This window comes from Pelodiscus sinensis, chromosome 4 (assembly GCF_052426305.1).
Source record: "Pelodiscus sinensis isolate ZL-2025 chromosome 4, ASM5242630v1, whole genome shotgun sequence".
NCBI lineage: Eukaryota > Metazoa > Chordata > Testudines > Trionychidae > Pelodiscus > Pelodiscus sinensis.
Genome location: NC_143055.1, coordinates 134,760,185 through 134,784,706, shown reverse-complemented (window position 1 = coordinate 134,784,706; position 24,522 = coordinate 134,760,185). Strand labels below are relative to the sequence as shown.

At 46.5% G+C, this 24,522-nt stretch overlaps 1 protein-coding gene across 17 annotated transcripts in view; it reads left to right on the top strand.

The window, feature by feature from the left end:
• The window catches only part of ADGRL3 (adhesion G protein-coupled receptor L3), a 630,261-nt gene that overhangs the window by 103,274 nt on the left and 502,465 nt on the right, over positions 1–24,522 (top strand). For 16 of the 17 annotated variants that reach the window (XM_089778190.1, XM_089778189.1, XM_075929233.2 and 13 more), the window contains exon 2: positions 22,949–23,015. The exons of the other annotated variant lie outside the window; for it this stretch is intronic. The gene's annotated coding sequence lies outside the window, so the exon portion shown is untranslated. The remainder of the gene's footprint in view (positions 1–22,948; positions 23,016–24,522) is intronic. 17 annotated transcript variants of the gene reach the window in all.

Below are 24,522 nucleotides of genomic sequence, written 5' to 3'. Positions count from 1 at the left end.
CTCACAGTTGGGCAAAATGCTTTTCTAATCTCTAAAGCACTGTAGGGAATCCTTGGCCAAAAGCTGCAATACAGGTATCGAGCGTCATTCCTATTATTGTTTCATTAGTCTCTGGATGTTCCTCCTACACTAGAACAGGATGGACCACGCTAATCTCAGCTCCTATCTGGTGTTCTTTTCATTAAGAGCAAGAGAGCGAGTTCGACTCTATGAAATGGTTGGTTAGCTAGGAGAGGATAAGTCGGAGTTTATATTTTCATCGCATGCTAAGCATATCCCTGCCTTAGGCGGTACAAGTCATTGCCACGCTGTCAGAGTACAGAGGTACCAAATAAAAAAAAAAGTTGCATGTTCTGGCCTTAAATACAGAGAGATGGCGAATGAATCTGGTGGAAACCTTTAGGCATTTTACACCTTTGTCAATAGTTCAGGAAAACGTAACTGAGAGAATCCCTCACTGCTGTTCCGTTAGCCATGCCCTCCACCGTACCAAATCACCGGTTGGAAAGAGGCTTTGTAGGCGTTCAACAGAACACCATCAACTTGAAAATCATTCATCTCCCTAACTTCTTTCCCCTGCTGTTACACGTAACACCTCAAGGACTGACGGAAGGAGGAAAAAGGCTGGGGTTTTTTCATTGTCTTCACAGTCTTGTGGCACTTGACAAAGACTCAGTTTCCCTGATTGGCCTTTCTAGTGTATTAGTTTCCACCTTTGTTTTTGTGTGTGTTTTTTCATACAGGAATGAAGGAGGGGGGCACTTTTAGAACTAGGAAAATGACAGTAAAATGACAAAACTGGGGGATGGAGCACCCAAAGCTATCTGTAACTCCATTTTTATTTTCTTATAAATTAGAATAGGTTTCAAGATGGCCATGCCCCTTTAAGCATACATTATGTATCCAGGTCCTAAGGAAATGGGATGCCAGGTGAACTATTTATATATGCAGCCACTACAAAATTTAAATAAACTATTTACAAGTTCCTTAACTTGTGATCACATCACAGAGCTAAGGTGCTCTGCACTTCTTTGCTCATTTCTTGCTCTCTGGTAAACAAGCCAGGCACCTTTGTGGCGCTATTTGATCTTTGTAAAATGATCTGCTGGCTTTCGTGACAGCTGCATGCTGTGTAGTCACTTAGCTGTCATTCGTGAAGATGGAACACCAGCGTCTTCCACAGTCGGCACAGGAAAAGGGAGAATGAGAAGTGGAAAATAAACACCTCAGGGTACTTTTTTCAAATTCCTTTTTCGGGGGCATGGTGTTCCCCTTTTCTCTTTTTCCTTTTTTTTCCCCCTTTCCCTTTTCCTTTTATGGCCCCGTTAAGCTAAGGATTGAGAAGCAGCCTGGTCCTTTTCCTTACGGCATACTTGGGAAGGGTGTGGCTCCAATGGCTGGTTGTCCCAGCAGATAGACTTCCTGAATTGTTCTTAGGTGGCACTGTGATGTGGGTGCCTGGGGGGGGGTCAATTGTGACCCTGCATTTCCCCCAGCCGTGTTGTGCAAGGAGGAGGAACAAGCTAATCTGGTCACTCAGGCAAAGTTCATAGTCCATAATCCCCCCAATAGAGACAGGGGGGAATTTCCTGCAGCAGTCTGAGAGGAAGGCGGCTGCAGTGGTGAGTGCAGGAGACGCCAGTTGAGCATCCTGGTTTCCCAAAGAGGAGGGTGGGGGTCGCCCTTGGCTAGGTAGGCTGCAGGTCTGAGGTAAGCCACGGTGGGATGGCTGATGTGCATGCCACTGCCAGGGTGTGTGCGCACTTATGCTGGCTTCAGCGCTGTAAAACAGCGAGAGAGAGGAACAAAGGGCCAGTGTCCCCCCTTGCAGAGTGTGGAGTTTAGCAAAGAGGTTGCCCCTGGCAGACCAGACTATCCAGTCCATTGGTCAGGGCAGGGCACCAACGAATCGCTGGTTCAGGCCTGTGTCCAGGGCCGAGCATCCAACAGCCAGTTCTGGGACCCAGGCCCTCAGTCAGGGTGGGCAGTGAAGTGTCTAGGGCTCAGGGCTGTTGCCAGAGTTGACCTGTGAACAGTTATTAGTACCAAGGCCTTGGTCAGGGGAAGGTCTGTAGCCAAGGCCTCTAGTCAGAGCTGAATCTGACATTACAAGCCCCAGGCTTTAGTCAGGATGGGCAGTAAAGGGCTGAGATGTGAGGCTGTTGGGCATCCTAGCTCCAGTGGATGTCTAACAGTCATAGCCTGCTTGGGCTAGAGATCTGGGACAGCTTGACCATTGTTAGGGTGATGGGGTAAAAGTGCATGGTCCTTCTCAATTGCACCACACCAGTTTTGTTGGAATCTGACATGGAGCAGAGGAGGTAGAACGATGTCTCCTGCATGTGGCTGTCACAAAGCGAAACTATTGTTTGCTGCACCTTGGTCATTTCCTGCCCTACTCTTCGTGGGTTCCTGGATTCATAGGGGGTCCTCTGCTTCCATTGGGTGGATATCCACTGCAGTGTCCACTGGTATTTTTCATGGTATTTAGTTATTTTAAATCATCATGGTCAATGATCAATTTGAAAGTGGCCGGAGAAGACAGGGTCTAATGGCACACATAGCCCATTTAAGAGAGATAAACGCAACAGGAACAAGTCCCTGGGACCAGATGTCATTCACCCAAGAGTTCTTAAAGAACTCAACTGTGAAGCTGAGGAACTAGTCACTGTCGTTTGTAACCTATCCTTTACATTCGTTTCTGTACCTAATGATGAGAAGATAGCTAACGAGACGCCAATAATTAAAAAGGGCTGTGGAGGTGAACCTGGCAAAGCGAAGAGTGAGGGGGAATTGATAGCAGCCTTAAACTTCCTGAAGGGATGTTCCAAAGAGGATGGAGAAAGGCTGCTCTCAGTAGTGACAGATGGCAGAACAAGGAGCAATGGTCTCAAGTTGTGGTGGGAGAAGTCCAGGTTGGATATTAAGAAAAACTATTTCCCTAGGAGGGTGGTGAAGCACTGGGCTGGGTTCCCTAGGGAGGTGGTGGAGTCTCCATCTCTAGAGGTGTTTAAGTCTCAGCTTGACAAAGCCCTGGCTGGGTTGATTAAGTTGGGATTGGTCCTGCCTAGAGCAGTGGGCTGGATTGATGACCTTCTGAGGTCTCTTCCAGTTCTCTGGTTCTATGATTCTATGATTACAGACTGGTGAGTCCAATGTCAGTACTGGACATTAGGGAAAAGTTCCTAATTGTCAGGGTGGTTAAATACTGGAACAAATTTCCCAAGGAGGTTGTGAAATCTCCATCTCTGGAGATATTTAAGAGTAGGTTAGATAAATATCTGTCAGGGATGGTCTAGACAGTATTTGGTCCTGCCATGAGAGCAGGGGACTGGACTCGATGACCTCTCAAGGTCCCTTCCAGTCCTAGTATTCTATGATTCTATGATTCTATGATTACATGAGCAGTGAGCCAGCCCTCAGTTCCTGAGGGAAGCTAGATGAGCTGCACCTGGAGGGGAGCCAGGGCTCCCAGGACTTAACGAAGGCTGCAGCTCACCTGGGCAGGAGCGGGAGGGCTTCTCTAGAGCCAGGAGGGCTGCAGGGGAAAGGGGCCACAGTCTCTCCCTGACATGAGGGAGGGCTGGTGGAAATTACAGGGCCTGGCAGGAGCCCAACGGGGGAAGCAGCCCCAGGAAGAGGAGGGGCCGGGGCAGATGGCAGTCCTTGAGGTGTCAGTCAGAGGGCAGGGGGAGGCAGTGGAACAAGGCTGTGGAGCGCAGCGTCCCTGAGGCGGGAGCCAGAGCACAGGGTGGGCCTGGATTCCCCCACCAGCCACTGGACAAGCAGCACTGCCTCCTGAAGAGGGCTGAAGGGCAGTTTCTCCAGAGACCCAGCCTGGAAGGGAGAACTGTAGCTAGCTGACCAGCGACGAAGCGGGAAAGCCGAGCCGCAGAGCCCACGACTGTCCCGAGCCCTGGAGAGTGAGCTGGAGGCACAGGCTGGGGGAAGCGGGGAGGAGTGTCTGAGGGCGGCACGCTACGCCCCAGAGGAGCCATGCGGAGGCGTGAGCCTGTAACAAGCGGGACGAGGTGGGTGTGTGCGCGGGGGTGGTTTCAAAGCAGATGTCTGCCCTGCCTAGTGGGGAAAATGCCTTTTATCCCCACCCCGCCCCTCAGGGGCCTGGGCAGCCGGGCATTGAGCTTCGGGCCACACTGGTCTAGGGGCTTCTGAGGCACAGCTCTGGCAATGCTAAGCAAGTGCAACCACTGCTAGGGATGCACCTGGTACCAGACAGCTGCCTGTGGGCACAGAGCTGACACAGGCCTCTCCTGCAAACCCCTGCAGGGACTGCCTCTGTATACATCCTCTCTGGTCTAGCAAAGGCAGGGGCTCTAGGCTGTCAGCTCACCTGGGTGGGCACCAGAGCTCTTTCCCTTTGGACTGGTGCATTTTGGGGCTATACGGTCCCCTGGCTATGCAGTGATAGCCCCCAACAAAGACAAGCCTGCTCCAGCTCTCTTCTCAGGGGCTATCCACAGTGTGACGGTGGGGAATGGATATTAGAAGTTCCCTGATGCTCAGGAAGTTGGACAGTGTTAAAATGGATCCAGAAAGCCTTATTTGAAAGACTTTTCCTCCTTGACTTTTCTGTCTTTTACTTGGTTACAGTATTGCTTTGCGAACTGCATTCAGCACATCCAGCCTGCTGGATGACTCACTCGTGGGATTTTGCATGGAGTTGACCCTTCTAAAGTCTCAGGCTTCCAGAACTCAGATACTGGTTAGGTAGCTGGCTGAACTGTTGAGGTCACAACTTGTGTTGAAACATCAGGCCTGGAGGAGAAGGTGGCGGTGGTGATAATGATAATTAATAAGAAAAAATATGCAAATGCAAATTATGTAGATTGCCATGTATGCAGCATCACAGGTAGTTCTTTCGTTATATATATATATATATATATATATATATATATATATATATATATATATATGCATTTGAAGATAAAGAGCGCTACACAGATGGGAAGTGTTACATTCCTATTTGGTAGAGCTAGTGGAAATACCTTTTGGTTGAGACGTTTTCGTTTTGGCAAAAAAGGCTTTACATTGAGAGCAAACCTTTTAAATTTTGGATGCAATTTTTACTGGGTTTTCACTTAAAAAGATCATAGAAAACTTAGGGAGGAAATTAAAAAGTGTTTGCCAGCAAGGCACAGTTGGCATTTTTGACCGGTTATGATATTTATCACAGTTGGATCACAGCTCTGTGTTGTGGGTCTTGTTGTTTCCATTAGGGATGTAATAGTGTAGTCAATTAACTGATAAGCAAAAGCTTATAGGTTAATGCTATAGACTCCATGCATCACTCTCTCCCCCCCCCCCCCAGTACATTTTTTAGCAGGCTGGCCAGCAGCCTGGCTCAGTGCTGGCTCACTCTGGGTCCGGGACCTACCCCTGCTGTAACTGTACATGTCAAGTATAGAGCCAGGTGGGCAGGCAGCCCGGCTCAGTTTCAGCTCATGCTGGATAGGGGCGCTCAGACGTTCCCCCCCCGACAGGGGCTCCTGCCATCCCACACTGCTGCTGCTTTATCAGAGCAGTAGCACAGGGCAGCAGGCAGCCAGTCGGCAAGGGGAGCTGGTTTGAAACTGGCTCCCTTCATGGGCCAGCATCTGCTTGGTGTACCCTGTGCTACTGATACTCCGATAGAGACACAGCAGTGTGGAGTGCCAGGGGGCTCCTCGGGAGGGAGACTGGAGTTCACTAGCTGCTGGCCCCGCCCTTGGGAACTCTAGAATAGTTGACTAACCAGTAAGAATTCAGGAGGTTACACGACTATTCAATTAACCGATATGTAACATCCCTAGTTTCCGCCGCTGGGGCCACCTCGCTTGTCACCCTGCCATGTGCACGTCTGCAGGACAGCTAGGGACAGTCTTCCGAGCAGGCGGGTGTCCTCTGCCTTCCTGAATGTGAGGTACTTGTGCTGGAGCTGGAGGCCTCTGATCACCCAGGAGCTGAGTGTGTTTTCTGGGTTCGGTGGGCCCCACCCACACAATAAATGCACAACTCCCGGGATGGCCGTGAGGATGCCACATGGGCTGCGGCTGGGTGTTCACTGGCTGCAGGTTGAGAATCACTGAGCTTCTCTGTTTGTTCGGGTCTTTTTCGCCCCCAGAAATCAGCGTCTTGGATAGGCATGGTGTCAATGGGATGATATGCCGAACAGGGCACTATTGCAGGGTAGACAGGCAGAATCTGGCCTTTATTGACCACTTTCCTGGTGCTTTCATGTCTGTCGGGATCTGTGTCACAGTGCCTCCATTTTCCTTTCTCCTGGAACATCTTTGGCCCTGGCGCTGCAACGCTCATGGGATTGTGCCTTGTTAGACAGGCAGCCGGCTTGCTTTCGCTGCGTATAGCCTGCTCATCTGAGCCAGGGTTGTGAGCCCAGGGCCTTTTTGAGCATCCAGTACTGAGAAGCTAAGCAGGCAGGGCTTCATTCCTCTACAGCTGTGATGCCTGCTCCTGCCCGTGTGCATGGCTTGTAGAAGCCCTGTAGGGTGTTAACGTTGTAGGGGGGGCAGGAAGAACGGTGTCAGGTGTGGTCAGGACTAGGGATGTTTTAGGCTGTTCTGCTGCTGAGTGATAACCCAGCCCTGCAGGGCATCCTAACTTATACAGGAGCCTTTCCAGCTTCTGGGGTAGCCAGGAACTGGAAGAGTGGAAATGTGGCTTGCAACAACCTGCGGCTCCCACCCCATCCCGGGCTGCAGTCACAGTGCGTTCTCTCCAGGCAATGCAGCACAGCACTGAATATCAGTTCTTAATGGCTTTCACCTTTTCCATTTCAAGCATATATTGAAACAGAGGAGATGAGTCATCTGGTCTATTTAAGAACAAACCTTCAGAGAAGAGATCTCTTAAATTGTCTTTTCCACTGGAAGTTGATAAGCTTGTTAAATATGCAAAAGCGAATGTGTATATCTGGCAAAGATGATGTGTGACCAAGCAGAGAAGACCAGTCTGAAATATAAAATATATGTAACAATGAATTTAAATACCATCCTAAATCATCGCTGTGCCGTTTTATTGGACATTGTTTCATAAACTGTGAAAGCTTTAGCTATCCTATAAATCTGTCTCTTAATAGGTAGCAGTTACATTTCTTTGTAATTTATTTCTCTGATATGGCTCAGCAAAAATGTGCCTTCCATGCAACTTCATTTCATGTTTTGTTGATTACTGCAGCTCAGTTTTTTTTTTGCCATTCCCTGCATGCTGGTTCCAGGGGAGGAATATTATCGTGGTGGTGATGGCAGAGGAGACGACCTATGGGGATGCATGGGAGGGTCCTAGCATGGTTGATTGCGGGCAGGGCAGCGGTAGACTTTTTACAGTAGACTATGGGGAGTGCTAAAGTTTTGTAATTAAAATGGGCTTCCAGGGACCTATGTGCTTTCAAAGTGGCTCCTGTACGAACACCGGTGTAACTGAGACCAGAATTTGGCTTGTGTTCCATTAACATGTGTTCTAACGGTGGAGTTGAAATGCAGTTGATGTGTTTAAACAGGAAACTTAGGGACATTAAGAGCTGGGTTTTCATTTCAATGCAGCCCAATTTTAAGCCCTCTAATGTAAATTGAATGTCCCATTTTGCTATTGAGAGTAACTATAACCAGGCCGTGTTTTTAAATGTACATAAGTAGAGAGAGATCTGACCACTCCATGCACTGTCATAACTTAGCTCAATACTACTACGTTTTTGAATGCTTAGCAAAGTCACTTGGCATGAACATGGAAAGAGAACCATAGACCTGGAAGGGACCTCAAAGTCATCAAGTGCAGTCTCTTGCCCTCATAGCAGGACCAAGGACCTCCCTGACAAGTGTCTGTCTAACCTGCTCCTCAATATTTCGAGGGATGGAGATTCCACAACCCCCCCTAGGCAATTTATTCCGGTGTTTTGCCACCCTGACAAGGAGGAAGTTTTTCCTATTATCCAACCTAAACCTCTCGTGTTGTAATTTAAGCCCTTTGCGTCTTATCCTATCCTCAGTGGTTAAAGGAGAATACTTTTTTCTTCCTCTTTGTAACAACCTTTTAGGTAATAGAAAGCTGTTATGTTCCCTCTGTCTTCTTTTTCCTAAAAGAGAAGAACTAACCAAACCCAATTCTTTCAGTTTTCCTTCATAGCTCATGGTTAGACCTTAAATCGTTTCTGTTGCTCTTCTCTGGACCTTCTCCAATTTCCCCACATGATTCCTGAAACGGTGGTGCCCAGAACTGGACACAGTACTGCAACTGAAGTCTATTCAGTACAGAGCAGAGTAGAAGAAATACTTCTCGTGTCTTGCTTATAACTCCTGTTAATATAGGCTGCGATTTACTTGAGTCCAGTTGGTCAAAGTTGAGTGGTATTGTACGTTACTAGTGTTGGACAATACTGGCAAACTTTGTACTCCAGGTGGCTTTAAAGATGCTTCACAGCTGTTTGGTCTGTAGAGGCTGGTAGCATTCTAAGGTTGGGAATGCTCTCACTGAAATCCATTGGTGTTTTACTGTTAATTGCAGTAGGGCGTACGGGCTTTGGGCATGAGAGGTTTGAGGGGTGCTTAGCTGACTCCCTGCCACTCTCAGGAACCGTCCCCCACTGCTCGCATTGGCTGTGACTCCAGGCGAGCAGTTTCCTATGCTGCCGTTCCCCCAGCCAGGGGAGGTGGGTAGCAGCAGTGCACGGAGTCGCTTCCTTCCTCTGCAAGCCAGATCTGGCCTGTGAAGCCCCCTCTGCCCCCATCAAAGCGGAAGCCGGCTCTGGCACTTCACCCTCCTGAAGGGGTGGGGGGCGAAGGGGTGGAGCAGCAATGCAAGTTCCCCGCTGCGGGGGGAGGGCACTCCCTGAGCTGCGGCCTACTTGCAAGACTGTCACGGACCATACTTTGAGAACCACTGCCTTAGACAATTCGCTGGGCCTTTCTGTGCCTCAGTTCCCCAGCGGTTAGAGGGGGGGTGTTAGCTCTGCCTCCCTCACTAGGATATTGCCAGGGTAAACTCACCAACGATTTAAAGTGCTCAGAGATTGACTGGCTACACGTATAATGGGGGAATTCTTTATAACTAAAGGCTATTTCACCCCGCCCATCCAGAGTGTGTGTAGAATGCCAATAAGTGTATAATTTAGCATTTACATTTAGAAGGGAGTGAAGAGGAGCAAAATCATTACTTGCAGCCAGCATGTATTTTTACTTGCTTAGACTTGTATTCTTACAAGTATGCCAGCCTACTAATAACATTACATAATTAAATGACTATTAGATTAAAGGCTTTGTAACAAATGCAAATCTAACTGGTTAATTCAGTTACACGTGCGCAACTAAAGGAACTAGCATTTTGTTGGAAAAATACCGTTAGTTCCCATTTTAGCAAAGTGCGTGCTTAACTTTACGCACATCACTAGTGTTACTGAAGGCGATGAGACTGTTCACATGCTCAAGGTTAAATGTGTGCTGAAGAGCTTCTCTAACGGGGACTTCGTGCTGCGTTTTAAGCCCCTGTTCAGGATGGCACTTGAGCATAAGCTTATGTCTCACTGAACTCAGTAGGTTTTAAGCACATGCTTAAAGTTAAGCATGTGTTTCAGTGCTTTCCTGAATTGCCTTAAGTGGCAAATATATCTGCAAATTCAATGGAAGATGAGTGTTAGCCATTGGCTTGAAATGAGAACCCATTGTATTTGAAATGCAAAGAGAAAAGGAAAACAGCATTTTTGTTATTTGGTCAGATGTGTCTAATGAAAACTGCAGTTCCCTACTGCAGAGCTATTCTGTCACGGATATTTAAGTGAGTTGTTATAACACTTGTCCTTTGTGAGAAAAAGTACGATAAAGATTTACAAGAGGCTTTGTTTATGCTGATGGACTGCAAGCAAGACTTTTGTTTGTTTGTTTCTTTTTTTGATTTAAACGTAGGATGAAACCAAGCAAAGAAACTTAGAGGCAGACAGACCCTTTGGTTATTTAGAAGCAATGATCTTGTCAAATACACAGAAAATGTGTAGTAGCTGGAATAGTTTATGTCCCTCTTCTGTGTACCACTAAAGGTGGCAATTAGAATATGTTGTTAATTTCTCAGGAATGAGAAATGTCCTGGCTTCTTGGTGGCTTTTTAGATTTCACAACTCTTCTATTTTACCTCTTTATTTTTTCTTCCTCCAGAAGATGCAGCAGCTTCCCTCTGATTATTGAAATATTCATTGTGTTTAGCTGTCTAAGTGCATTAATGCCACCCTGATAAGTTGTCTATTTTCCTAGTGGCTTATACCAATCACAGTAGACCAGGGTATATGGGATTCCACACGTCAATAGGATGATACAGTTCAAGGACAAAACTTTGACCCTTAGATGTCCAAATCCACACTGAGGCATATTAAATTATTATGTATAATGTGATGATGTATTTCTACTATCCTAGCACCTAGGAGACGTTGTTGACTGTATGATATGCTAATTGTGTTGAACACTGGTAGTTGCCATTGGTTTTAATGGGAATTGTGGGCATTTGGTCGCTATGAAAATCAGGCAGCTTTTATGTAGATGCTTCATTGTGAATTTAGGTGCCTACTTTGGTGAGACACCCGCATTCGAAAAGGTTGGCCAAGCGCTTTTAAGAGTGCTTGCTCCCTTGTGGCTAGAGATGCTTCATTGTGGTGCTACCAGCAGTCATGGCAGTTGCTTCAGTCATTCTCCTGTAAGTCAGCCTGTTTGCAGGCTTAAGGTGTAACACCTCATCAAGCACAAGGGCCGTGTCGCGTCCAAATGTTGTATGAGGAGCTGGAAGGGATGCAGCCTCAGATAAATCGCTGTCAGCCCTTCATGATGCTCCCTAGCTTGCAGTTGTGTTCCTGGACTTTGGATTTTCATCTCTGCTGTCACTTTTGGCACTGGAGAAAATATTTGTGTTGCAGGAGGAGAGATCAAGAAGCCTCAGCTGTTTCAAAGTTACTGAGAGGTGGGGTATATTAGAAGGAGTGCCAGCTGAGATGGATTAGCAGGCCGAGTTCAAGTGAAGAGGTCAAATATGCAAACTGAATGCGGTTTATCTTGTGGTACTGCAGTTCATCACCTAGTGGTAGAAATAAAGCAGTAACGTACACCATAATCTTAACAGTAACTGGAATAAAGGTGAAGATTAAAAAAGCATCTGATATCACATCACATCACAGAAGAGATCAGATGTGGATTGCTTTAAGTAACTTTCCTGACACCTGTACCCAGAGATGTCTTTATGTACATATAATGTAAGCCTGAGTCCTTTTATAATTCTTAGGTCAGAATAAAACCACTGCTCATTCTTCCTATGTATTAGTTTTCTGCTCCCACTAGGGAAGCTTTTCCAGTAGTTTTTACGACTAAAATGACTTGAATGGTTTTTTACACAGCTTTTAAAGCTTGTGGGCTTGCCTACTCCCCTCCTCCCCTCCCCCCCTCCGGGGAAGTGATGAGTGTTAGGAGAACACTCTGAAAGTTCCCTTACATGGTTTCTGTTCATTCCGTCAAGCCAGGGGTCTCCCACCATGGAAGAACAGCATGTCAGGGGTCCTGTGAAGACACAGGGATTTGTGCCTGCCCCCTACTCTGGAGCCCTGAGTCGCTTTCTAGCTACCATGTAAACAGGGAATGTTGACCATTGTTCTGTCACCTGGAGGTTCCAGAGTTCCCATTCTGTGCAGATGAATGGAGACATGGGTATCTTTCCCAGAGTTTTCAAATTCAGGACTATAGCATTTTTGTGGGTTATGATTGTCAGAGTATCTTCACCAAAACCACAGAAAATTTAATTGAAATTCCTCAGGCACGTGCTATGCTGTAGGGCAGGATTTCTGATGCATGTGCTGTCAGTGATCATACTTCTCCACTTGATGTTCCCTCTAATTTTTCCCATCGGTGTGCAGAATAAATTTTGTTATGCACATTGAGGCATGTGTGGATGTACACCACCCTTAGAAGCACATGTTGCTGGTTGTGAGCAGCTGTGGGCACTTTGCTAATCAGTTGGGCGGCACCTGAATCTTTCCTGGGTGGCCATGCAAGTGCTGACCTTACAGGGAACACTGCCCTCCCTCCTATCAGGATAGCATCATTTTTTAATTGCATTGCAAGGTTTGGAGTATCCCCCATTTTAAAAAAATGGTGCTGGTCATGACACACATTAAAATATGGACCTTCTGGTAGATCCAGGTCAGGCTACATTGCTTGGAGATGCAACAGCTTTTTTTCTTTTGTTAGCTGACAGTCGGATTTGGGCACATCTGTTTAGTACAAGTGATTACATCAGTTGCTTGCAAAAGAAAAATCTGTCCTTCAATAGGATATTTATGCATCCCTGGCTCAGCGCTGGCTGAGTGTGCTAATGTCACAAAAATGGAACAGGAGACGGCCACTCACGTGAAGGAAGAATTGTGACTGTGAGAACACAGGGAATTAAAGGTCAAGATAATTTTACATTTCAGTCACATTTGATGCTAATTTTTAATGATAAACTACATTTTCAGACGTCTGCTCAGAGCGCATAAATTTCAGTTAAGGATCTTGGTGTCACATTAATAATAAAAAGGTATGGCAGACTTATTCTGAGTTGTATGCCAGGTAGAGAATCGGCGCTCCATATACATCAGAAATGAGTTTTCTGTATAGTACAACCTTGTCACCCAGTGGAGACTCATTCGCCAAGTGTAGTTAGCCACTTTCCGATCTCCTCCGCTGGAGCCATTGTGGTGAAATGGACCATGGCGGCACTCTAAGTGAACACCAGTGCTTCTAGCCCTGATGAAATACCCATTGAAATCAATGGAAAGACTGTTACTGACATCAATGGGTGGACTCTGAAACAGGATTGCAAGAGAGTTACGGGGCAACACAGGAGATACATTTGGGCCCCATCTTGCTGAGCTGTCAGCCCTGAGGATGAGGTGTTGTGAACAAACCCGCTTTTCTTTCTTACTGTGATTTCACTGTACCTGGTTTGGTGAGATGTACTGGCAGCAATGCTCCCTCTAATCTTTTCTGTCCATGTGCAGAATAATTTTTTGGGTGCACCCAGGCATGTGCGGGTGTGCACTGCCAGTAGAAACAAAAAACCTAGCTGTGGGCACTCACCTAATCAAGTGGGCAGCCTTTCAGTCTCTTCCAAGTGACAACCCAGGTGCACAGCTTGGAAGGAATGCTGAGAATCAGAGAATTGTTTATTTCAAAGTTACTTTGAGACCCTGTCCCTGCCTGATCCCCTTGAGTTTGCACGTCATGATCTTTCCTTTCCCCAGCTAGGAAATATTAACTAGAAAAGGTGACCCTCCCATGTTGCACACTTCTCAATGCCTATCTGGATGCCTGTTATAACTCAAACGAGTTTATTGCCTGTGAAAGGTGCTGCGGTGGCAGTCTCTAGAGCAGTGGATTCTTTGGTCCTTACACCCGGGGGGCAGCCCTCAGGACCGTTCTACACATCGCTTCTGCTTTCGGGGCCGTGCGTGCTCGCTCTTCCGAGAAGGATGGTTGTAATATCAGTTTGTGATTTGAATTCTTGCATAACCGAATTGAGATTTTCCAAGAGACCAATCAGAGTTAGGCACTGAGGCTCATCACCTCAAAGGTATTTTGGCACCTTATTCCTAATAAAATCAATGGCAGAGAGGTGCCTAAACACTTTTAGGGGCCTGGCCTTGAAACCTTGTTGCAATTCAGCATTTGCAGTTGACATTAGTGATCTCAGCCCATCATGTGACTGAACAGCTGTCAGACTACAATTTCTGGTCATGGCTAACGAAGGTTAAATTAGAACCATCAATTAAAGACAGCTCACTTGCACGGTTCATTCTTTGTTAATACACAGTGGGGCTCAAAGATGTTGGAAAAGCTTGAGATCTAAATCAGAGAGATGTCCATGGTGTGTGAAAAGCCAAATAGCTAAATAAATACCGCATTAAAAAACAAACATACGGCAGGCATGAAGACATGGAAAGAGTAATTTTAGCTCAGGGTAACGATGCCCTGGGATGTGTGGGGTGGTAGGTGCTCTGTTTTTTTGGGGGGGGGGGAGGGGATGAGGTTGGTAGGAATTGTGAGGGTTCTAGATTTTAAACATGCTGCATGGATTTTATGACCCATTCAGACATCTATAATATAAATAGCTTTACCATCAACAAGCATAAATGTCAGGCTATTGACACGTTATAAAGGCACAAATGGAATGTAGTCTGGCATGCTGGTTCTGATGTTGAGACTTAATAGTCCATCTGTATCATTTATCCCAGTGGGAAATAACACCGGATGTTGCCTTGTAATTTTTTACTACTATATAATAAAATGTAACCATAATAAATGGTGTCTAAGCAAATAACATAGCAGATTCTGGCTTGCATCCAGCTTGTCTTCACCACTGAACTTAGTTCAAGGTTTTCCTTTAAGCAGCCCTGTATTCTCAAGGTTCTGACCAGATACGGGTTGCATTCAGGTTTCTTTTAAATGAGGTCAGTAGCAGAGAAGGAGGTTGATCCAGAGCCAAGCCTATCACTTGTGTACCTAGAGTCTCTGGAGTGAGACAGTTGTTAGATTCGTCCCTCTGTGTTTCATTTGCAAACTACAGCCAGGGTCAGTGCTTTGCATTGCTTTCATGATGCCTGTTTTAGAACATTACCTCCCGAGCCACAGGCACGTACACTGACCCTTGGATAGTCTTGTTACAAGAAATGGGTTAAGGGCTTTCTTCTGCGGGGAGAAGACATTGCATATGTCCCTCCATTGACGTGGAATGGACAATGCCATGCACATGCATACAGAGACTGGGCTTGGGTGACACCTTGGTTACATTTCACTTCTGGAATAGTGCTGTTCCAATGACGCCGCTAGGAATAGGGACTGGTTTGCTTACTGTCCAGACTTTAATAACGTATTACGTCGTCAGTTTAAAATGCCTGTCTCCTTTTTCCTTTGATACTTGCGCTGCCTCCCCTGGGCTTGGGGCAAGGTTGGACTAGTTGGGTCACCAGCCAGCAATCAGGGCTGCCCTCAGCCCTCATATCCAATCTGCCTGTGTACCTCTGTACACCTTGTTCTTCTTCCCTGTCCTGCGCTGATCTAGAGATGGCTCCCCATCTCTCATTGGGAGAATTCCTCCCCTCCCAGCCTTCACTGCACCTCCAAGTCACCCTACCTTGCTTGGGCCCACTTGGCCTTCCTTTCTACGTCGCTGAGAGAGAGCCGGTCCCAGCTTTGGTTTGCTTCTCCCTTCTGCCTCTCTCCTGCACCTGGCTGGCTTGCAGGGCTGAGGCTTTTCACGGGACCTGTTGCTCTGAGGATGTGTGGTGCTGCTGATTCTCCTGGCCGTTTGTGGCTTTTGTTTCATGGGTGAAGGACAGTGAGATGGCAGGTCACTGCTCTGGTTGGGTGGCCCCATTGCTGGAATCCTTGTCTGTCCTGGAGTCACTGGAACGGCCTGCCTTTGAGATGCAGTCACATGCTCTCAAACCTGTGGGCTTTGGTGCATTCCTTTTGCAGAGATTCAAAATGGAGGCTGCCTCTAGGGAAAGGGCTTTTTCAGACAATTACTAGCTGTCAGGCAGCGTTGTCTGAGGGGAACAGCCCAAGGACTCCCGCTGCCGAACATGAAGACAGCGACCCCTTTGAAAGCAGTGTTCTTGGGTAAGGCACAGTGCCAAAAGCAGCGGTCTCTGGGATGTTGTGTGCCATCTCTGCCCTCCGCTGTGCTCTTAAGATACCCAATAAGCCCTTGGCACCAGATGTTAGACAGTGATCAGCGCCCAGTTTGGCATCTAAGCAAATCTGGCCCTTGTTTAGGAGCCTAGATGAATGCTGAGCCCTTTCTAACATCTGGCCCTTAATATTGGAAGAACAACAAGGAGTCCTGTGGCACCTTATAGACTAACAGATGTATTGGAGCATAAGCTTTCGTGGGCAAAGACCCACTTTGTCAGATGCATGCCGTGGATCTTTGCCCACAAATGCTTATGCTCCAGTACATCTGTTAGTCTATAAAATGCCACAGGACTTCTTGTCGCTTTTGCAGATCCAGACTAACACAGCTATCCCTCTGAATATTGGAAGAGAAGATCCAAAACCCATTATTCTGTGTGTATTAGGGTATTGCACATTTGTATAAAGAGACCATTAACATTGAAATGAGAGAGGCTTTTGAGTCATCAAGTAGATGCAACAGACTGTATCATTTTCTTGATTTTCATTTTAATTAGGATTAATCAGTTTTATCTTCTACACACTTTGCCAGGAATTTACATGAAGCAGAAGAGTTTGGAGAGTGTTGTGCCAACATAATACCCAGTGCTTGAAGAAGAAGAGCTGTTAAAATATATTGCTAGGAAATCACTGTTAACTCAGCTGTCAATATTCCAGAGTTCCAAACTGTGGGTCAAATTCTCCTCTCCTATATGTATGAGCAATTCCCAGGGGCTTCTGTAGGTGTTAGTCTTGGGGGCAGTCCTGGCTCCATTGTAGTCAGTTTGTACAGCATATATTTTTCAGAGGTCACGGATTCCCTTGGAATCTCTGCTGTTTGTAGTGACGGTGTCTCTCTCATGCGGCTTGGCTTTCTTGGCTTTATCGTATACAACAAAGAGTCTTGCCCTGGAAAGAAAAACCGCCTGGGTGGACCATGGGTGTAAATCTGCCCTGCAATGTGATCTTTTAAAAAAATGTGCAATTTTCTTACACAGTAGCAATTGTGACTATTTCCTGCTACCCTGAGCTGAAGAGAATGTGGTGTACGACAGGCCCAGAGGCATCAGTGTGATGGGTTGTTTCTGAACTTGCGGGACAGTCACATTGTGAGTTTGTTAATCATTAGGCATTAGAGGAAGTGGGGAGAGAGGCAAAAACTGCAGAAGAGGAAATTGTTTGGGAACCGTACCAAGTGACCCTAGGGTTAGGGGAATGAGCTACTCCATTCTCTACCTCCAAAGTGTTGAAAGGAGAGCCAGCAAAGCCCTCTGCTTCAGGTCACTACTCTGTTATGTCTGTGCTGTATTTATGGCTAGGCTGAACCCTCATCCGGCCACTCTGGACCTGGGAAGCGAATGGGAGTTTGCCATTCATTTCATGGAGAGCAGGACTGTAAGACACCATGTTACAGAGGACAGTGTATAGCGCGATGATACGCAGCCATGGCGAGAGGCTGGAGCGTTTTTTAAATGGTAAACCACAGTAATCCATAATGGCAACTGGAGCCAGTTGCCTCTCAATCTTGACAAAGATGAATTGAGCATGGCTTTTAATATTTTACCTGCAAAAATTGTTGTGCTAAAAGCTTTATTTGTTTTGCCCACTTTTATCCATTCATTCTTCGTGAAACACCTAATGCTCTCTCTTTCAGATTAATTGTACAGAAGGAAGTTTTAATAAAATTCCAACTATGCTGTGCTTGAAAGACTTTGCTAGTAATCTGAGGAAAATATATCACATTATTTATTTCAATGTTAGAGTCTTTGTTTGGAAATCTAACTTTTTGGTAATATTACTGGTTACATTTAATATTTAAGTGTCTAAATGCTTAGCTATGAGGGACTCGAGTTTCTGACTTGCAAATGTTACTGCAGTTTTACAGGACATAATCCTATTACAATTTAAAGAGCATGAGCTAAAATGGCCCATTTACCTTGATATTTGTGCATCTTGAGTTGGACTGTTTCTTAAAAGTTGTAAACATGAGGTTGAGAAGTATGCACGAGCAATCAGCCTCTCTGTTGCAAGTGGCAATGGAAGAAGAAAGAGCTAATGAGATGGACGTATCTCTAATGCACCCAACGAGTGTGAAGCCATGCCTTTGGAAGACCAACGCAAAGGGCAGGGGTAGCGCTGTCCATGTGGAGAGAGGGAGCCATTGTTTCTTTACAGGAGCATTGCGCAAACTCATGCATAGGAAGTGTGAAAAGCAGACCTGCTGATACCAGCACAGCATCGTGTCTTAGCACATGACCGAGCTAGTATTTGTCTCTGTTCAGCCATGGCCCTATGCCTACCCTGCATAGGAACTCATGCTGGTCCCACGTACCTAGGAGCTGAGCTCTGGTGCCAGTCGAGCCTCACGTATGAGAGCTGAGCACTCTTGGCGTAACTATGCCAACCATGTTTCGTTCAGGTTGCTGCATAGAGCTAGGCACAGTATCCGTAGTTGGAACTGCACTTGGAATTTGATAAATCAAGATTGTGAGTAATTGCCTGGCATATAACTGGAGAGATAACAAGACCTAGTGGCTAGGGAACTACACAGGGAGATGCCAGACCTGAGTCTGCCACAGGCCTGCTGTGTGAACTTTAGCATGTGCCACCTCTTCTTCATGCATCTTTTGCACATCTTGTCTATTTAGATTGTTAACTCCTTGCATTTTTGCATTTTTTTCCCGAGGCCAGTAGGGCTCTGATCTCACTTGAGGCTTTTAGGGACTACTATAATGCTTGTAATTGAGTATGTGAATGGTTTAACCAGTAAGCATTACTCTTACAGGGTGATGCTTACCAGTTATGGTTAACCAGTGGGGCCCCTGCCCATCCCTGTTTAATCAGTTAACTGGTGAAATATAATGTTTAAGCGGCGAGGAGTCCTGTGGCACCTTATAGACTAACCGAAGCATTGGAGCATAAGCTTTCGTGGGCAAAGACCCACTTCGTCAGATGACGTGCACGAAAGCTTATGCTCCAATGCTTCGGTTAATCTATAAGGTGCCACAGGACTCCTCACCGCTTCTGCAGATTCAGACTAACACAGCTCCCCCTCTGATACTCGATATAATGTTTAACTGGCTTACTGACCAAACGGGATTTTACATCCCTACTAGTAATGAGGAACTGTAATGGCTGTCACTGCAGTAGTTTCTCCATAGTGGAGGACGGCAATATTTGTAGTTTGAAAAGCATGCTGCATGTTTCTGAGTGCGGTTTTAGTCAGCTGAAATCCATATGGAGATCGACAGAATTGACACAGCTAGGGCAGTGACAGTGGAAACTTCCCTGCATTACCCCATGATTGGCTTTCACCATGACCTGGATCAAGGAGTTTGTTGGTCTCCACGAGCATTCTGTTCTCTGTGCTGAGACTTTGATGCCAGCGATAGTTACCATATGTTGGGCCGATGCTAAATATCTGTAACATCTCGCTAGTAAACACTAACCTGCACACACCAAACAGCTGGCCGGAATGCACCCAGTAGCCTCATACTCCTCATTCGCTGAGTTGACTTACTAATGTACAATACTCACATCCTCAATTGTGAGAACTGATTTCTGGGTGTTTAATTTGGGGTACTTTAAAGGCCCTGATGATTGGAGATTAGTGTCTGAAGATGGCCTCACAAAACGGAGTAGTTTTTGGAAGGTTAGGCCAGTGGGTCTCCCAGAGATAGGTGTGAAGGTTCAGGACTTTTGCAGTGTTGGTTGAGTAAAATAACGTATGCTTGAATTGTTTAAATCTTGTAGGACCAATAGAGTAGATGGCATTTGCCATTGCTCCTTCCAATAGTATCATCTGCGTGGCCTTGGAAGTGAGGGAGCCGTAACAGTGGTAGATGAATTGTCGTCTTGGCACATGGCTGGGGTAGGTGGTGCCCATGCACCGTTCACGCACGTGCATCAAATAGAGGATATGGAGCTGACTGCCGTGAGGAGCATTAGCAGGAGCTGACTGTGGATGTAGCTGTACTGTCCATTTGGGGTTAGTCTCTGCAGTGGGGAGAGGCCTGTTTCAGTGGGATGGGAGGAGAGGGAGCTTCCAGTGGGAGTGAGGAATTAGCCATAACTCTTAATGTTAACGAGATGGCACTTGCTGTATTGGAACTGCATCCTAGGGAGAACAGAGGCTGGGATACCTCAGACTTTCCATGACTCAGGACGGCTGATGAGACTGAGTCCAAGCAGAATATTTTGCAGTGTCAGTCCAGCGCACACTTCCACGGCTTGGTGCCTTACATGATGAAAATAACAAAAACAATCCTCATACTCCATCTGAAATGAGTTAATTAATCAGATAATCAGTTAAATGTTAGGTTAATCTAATATTTAACTGGCTAACTGACTAGCAGGCTCTCAAGGCTCTCGAGTCTGCGGGGCTCCCGCTTTCAGCCCTGTACTCATAGAATGCTAGGACTGGAAGGGACCTCGAGAGGTCATCGAGTCCAGTCCCCTGCCCCCATCTGGGGCTGGCTCTCCCCAGGGAACCCATTAACCATTATCTAGTATGTAGCACCTGGTAAGTGTGGTGCTTACCAGGTAACTGGTTTCCTGTTCCCATCTCTAATGTGAGTACTGAGCAGAGCCCAGCTCATGGTTATGCATTTGGAATTTGCGGGGGAGAATAGCCTGTAGCCAGCACGCCAGTCTTATAAAAAAGAGGTGGGGGGGGGGGGGCAGGGAAAACATGCACTGAATGGAAAACTGACACAACAGAGCCATAAACCACTGTGTCTTGCGCTACCTGTGCAGTTTTATATCCAGGGAAACGTGAAATCCAGGGGGTTGTAAACGAAATTAAGAGCCTGTTGTTTGAATTTTATTTGAAAAATTGTTGCAAGGTAATTGGGAAGCAAACTAATATTAACTTCTTGAGACTATTATGGCAAGCCATTGTTTCTGCCCAACAGCGCTGCCGTCAGAGCAAAGTTATTCTCCAGTGGTTTGTTGAAGCATAGTGTAGTGGCTGCTGCAATATATAACTGCCGTAGTCTAAGCAAATCACACTTTTTTCTAGAAATAAAGTGTATTGGATGCTCCTCTGGAGGTGTGTGTGTGTGTGTGTGTGTGTGTGTGTGTGTGGTTTTTTTATCGTTGTTTCTGCACTCGTAAGACTATTTCCCTTCTCAAAACCATTCACTTGGAATCCAATTCCGAGACTGGAAGCAGCTAAGTCTCTGGTTCTTTCATGGGCAGGGCAACATGGCAGCTACCCCTGCCTTCTGCCGGAGCCCACCGTTCTTCCATGGCTACGTGTCTCATGTTGGCCCCTCGCTGGATGAACACAGCAAGGCCAGGCCTCGTGCAAAGTTCTGCTCTCATTGTTCCTAGTCACACAGGCTGTGGACAAATTTTTTCAAAAATGGCAGCTTGATGGTTAATGTCAAGCTGCCCTGGATGGGGAGTGAGGGCTCAGTCTGCCCGTGATGGCCTTTGGAAGGCCCCATATGGTGACAACTGACTCACCTAGGTGGTTGATTAGTAAATGATCATCTGGCCTTAATAAAGGTTCCCTAAGCTCAGCTAGCTTATGGTCCTCTGTGGACAGATAACGTGATTCAGAATCAGGCTCATTGGCCCTCGCTTCAAAGGAAAAGAGCCTCTAATTTCTGGACATGCCTCACTTCAGGAGTGAAATCTTGACTCAGGGGAGTCTGTGGGGCTAGGTTTCCACCAGAGGTTGATAGCTCTGACCCCATTGTCCTTGGACCCACTAATGGATTAGCCATCGGGCCCAGGGAAAAGCCCCGAACCAATTCCTGCTCACCAGTTCTGGGCGGGGCAGGTTGGCAGTGGCTAAAACACCCCCTGTGCCCTAGCAGCTGTGTAGGGGGAAATCCCCGTGCTCCCCAACCATGCTTCTGGGCGACGAGATGGGGGAAACGCTCCCCAGCAGCACTGGGCAGGGGAAATCCCCCATACACCCTCTAACCCTGGCAGAAGCAGGCTGGCCACAAGAGAAGCTTCCAGCATGTCTCCCTCCCCCCGATCCTGTCTCCAGGGGCAGCAGGGAAGCCACAGGGCTGGAGGAGCTATTGCTATCTGTCATGGTCTCAGGGCTGGGGCACCCTCACTCCCCACTGTGGCCTGGGGCTGTGGCGGAGAGAGAGACTTCTCTGGCCTTGGGACTGCAGTGGGGATACATAATGGGGGGGAGACCCTGGGTGGGACCAGAGCAAGGCCCCAAGAAGGGGGCAGAAAGGGGTGGGGCCATTGGTGGAGTTACACGGGAATGGGCAGAGCCACAGGTGGAAGAGGGTAGCTCCACTTGCTCAGGCCTAGGCCTCAGGAAACCCTATTCCATATCTACTTGGACCACCTCTAGTTTGCAAACCCCACTTTGTAGAACGAAATTTCTTGAGATGCATCTGCTGACTCAGACGAAATCTCCTCCCAGTGAAACAGTCCATATGATGAAAGAGTTAGAGAACTGCTGGTTTTGCGGTTTCCTTGGTAATGGCTGGACTTATTTAGTAGGGGTGTTGAATTTCAATTAGTTGATAAGGGGGAGGTGGCATGCTTGCTATCCCGGCTGCGCCTCTGCCTTTTAAACGTAGTAAGAGCCGCTCGTGGCTCCTACTAGTTTCCAAAGGCAGACCCGCAGCGGGGAACACGGGGCGAGCGGGGACTCAAGCTAGTCATTAGTTGCTTACGTCCCTGTTACTTAGCATTGAACTCCACCTTCCTGGCACTAACAGCTTTTAATTTCTTTTTGACCTGCACTACATAAATAAGTCATTGTCCCCTCCTCTGCACATTAGAGAAATGAACTATCAGTGCAAGTGGACTAGCTGTGAACTAGCGAAAGAAAACTGAGGCATAAGGACTTGTTACTGCACTTTTTGAATGAAATATTTGAGTCAAAGCGGAAGCAGGCTTGCCCCCTAGAATTATATAAACACAAAATGTTTCTGGTGTGTAACAGGTACATAGCCCTTTGTTTGCCGGCGTTCTTTTCTGGTTGTTTCTTTCTAATTGTCACTGAGAGGTGTCAGTATTTGCTTTAATTTGGAGGAGGTGTGCCCCATTTTTGGTTTTTTGTTTAAAAAAAAAAAAAAAAAAGCTATGCTCTATAAATATTCACATTGAAAATTCTTATAGTCATGAATAATCCTGATCTATATATCCCAGAAACATGTGTTCATTGCTGTAAGTTGTGAACATGTCTCAGAAAAACATTTTCATGTTTGTGTAATAAGTCCTCAGAGGTAAGTGTAAATGAGCCTAATTTTTTTTTCCTCTTTTTTTTCTTCTAGAAATGCTGAATTCAGTAATTTGTAAAACACAGCGTATGGATTTTTAGCAACCGAAGAACAAGATAAGGTAATTAGTAGATCATAGAGTCTAGTTTTGTTTGTTAGCTGCTACAAAATACTTGAAGCCCCAGTATAGATAACTGTTAAGCGTGTCACTCTGTGCAAATCTACAGCAATAACTTATAGTATTAGATGATTACATAGGCACCGTCATACTGCTTTACAGTGCTCCTTTCCGGGAGAGCAATATGGGAATAAAAGCGACAAAACCAGATGGAGATGCCATAAAAAGATGCAGACTGTCACATCACGCCTGCATGCAGGTGAAAGAGAAAAATGGGTGCTAATATGATACAGGGAGGCTGCACAATGATCTACATTTTGCTTTGCTCACCTGGTAGAGCTATTTACTATACTTGTCTAGCCCATTGGGCAAGAGGGGTGGGGCTGTGGAGATCCCTGGCATCGAACAAAATGGTGGTTATTGTGCTTGCATGAGCCGTGTTGCTTGGGGTGGCTCCCAATGGAGGGGAGTGTAAAGAGCAGAAGGGGAAGCCGTGCCCATTACTACAGCCTCTAGTTCCTTGGGCCATGCTGCTCTGCAAGGTTGGGCAGGGTTTCCTCATCTGATTGGCTTCCTCAACCTTGCCTGTGACTACTCTGCCAAGTCCAAGTCCACATCTCCACTTGCTGCACCGGAGATCAATGTTCTGGCATTTGATTTAGTGGGTCTAGTTAAGACCCACTAGATCAAATGCTCTGGGTGCTTCTGGTCGGCACTGGTACTCCTGGCAGTTGCGAGAAGTAAGGGAAGCTGATGAGAACGTTGGCTCCCATCAGCCTCCCTCTGTGAAGATGGCACCAAGCTTGGCTTAAGGGAAGATGACTCCAGCTATGTATTTTACGTAGCTGGAGTTCTGTACCTTAACCCGACCTTTGGGTCTAGTGTAGACTTGGGCCAAGACAGGCCTGGGATGCAGGAGAGGGAACTGGTGCCAGAGATTGGAAGCATGAATTCTGCGCCAGGGTGCATAGCCCGTTCTGAGAGCCTCTGTGTCTGAGGGGGACGATGCGTTCGCACATGTTGGCAATCTGATTGAGCCCAGTCTTTCACTTGGGCTGCTAAACATACTCGTCAAATGACAGTTTCCAAGTGGGGGGCAATCAGAGATGCCGCAGGGTTTTCAATGTAAGAAATACATAGGTTGTGCGTGTGAGCTGTTTTTTAATAGAAACAGGCAAACTTAATAATTAACTTGCAGGAAAATGTAACCAGAACCTAAGGAGGGAGAATTGTGTGAAGATCAGCAAAGAGTCTGCAGAAACATTGAAGATTTGTATGAGACGTTATTTCACTGCACTCATTTGAAAAGTGCAATGGAGTGATGTCTTAAATTCTCTGTCTACTTTGCTGCATCCTTAATAATTAGCACGCTGTACCGCAGTAGTGAGGAAAAAACAAAGACAGCAAAAATAAATAGCTACAGGATTACAAGGATCTCTGTTTTTTTGTATGCATTTGTAAACTTGTTGAGCAGCAGATCCGGCTCCTCTTTCATCAGGAAAGGCTGGCA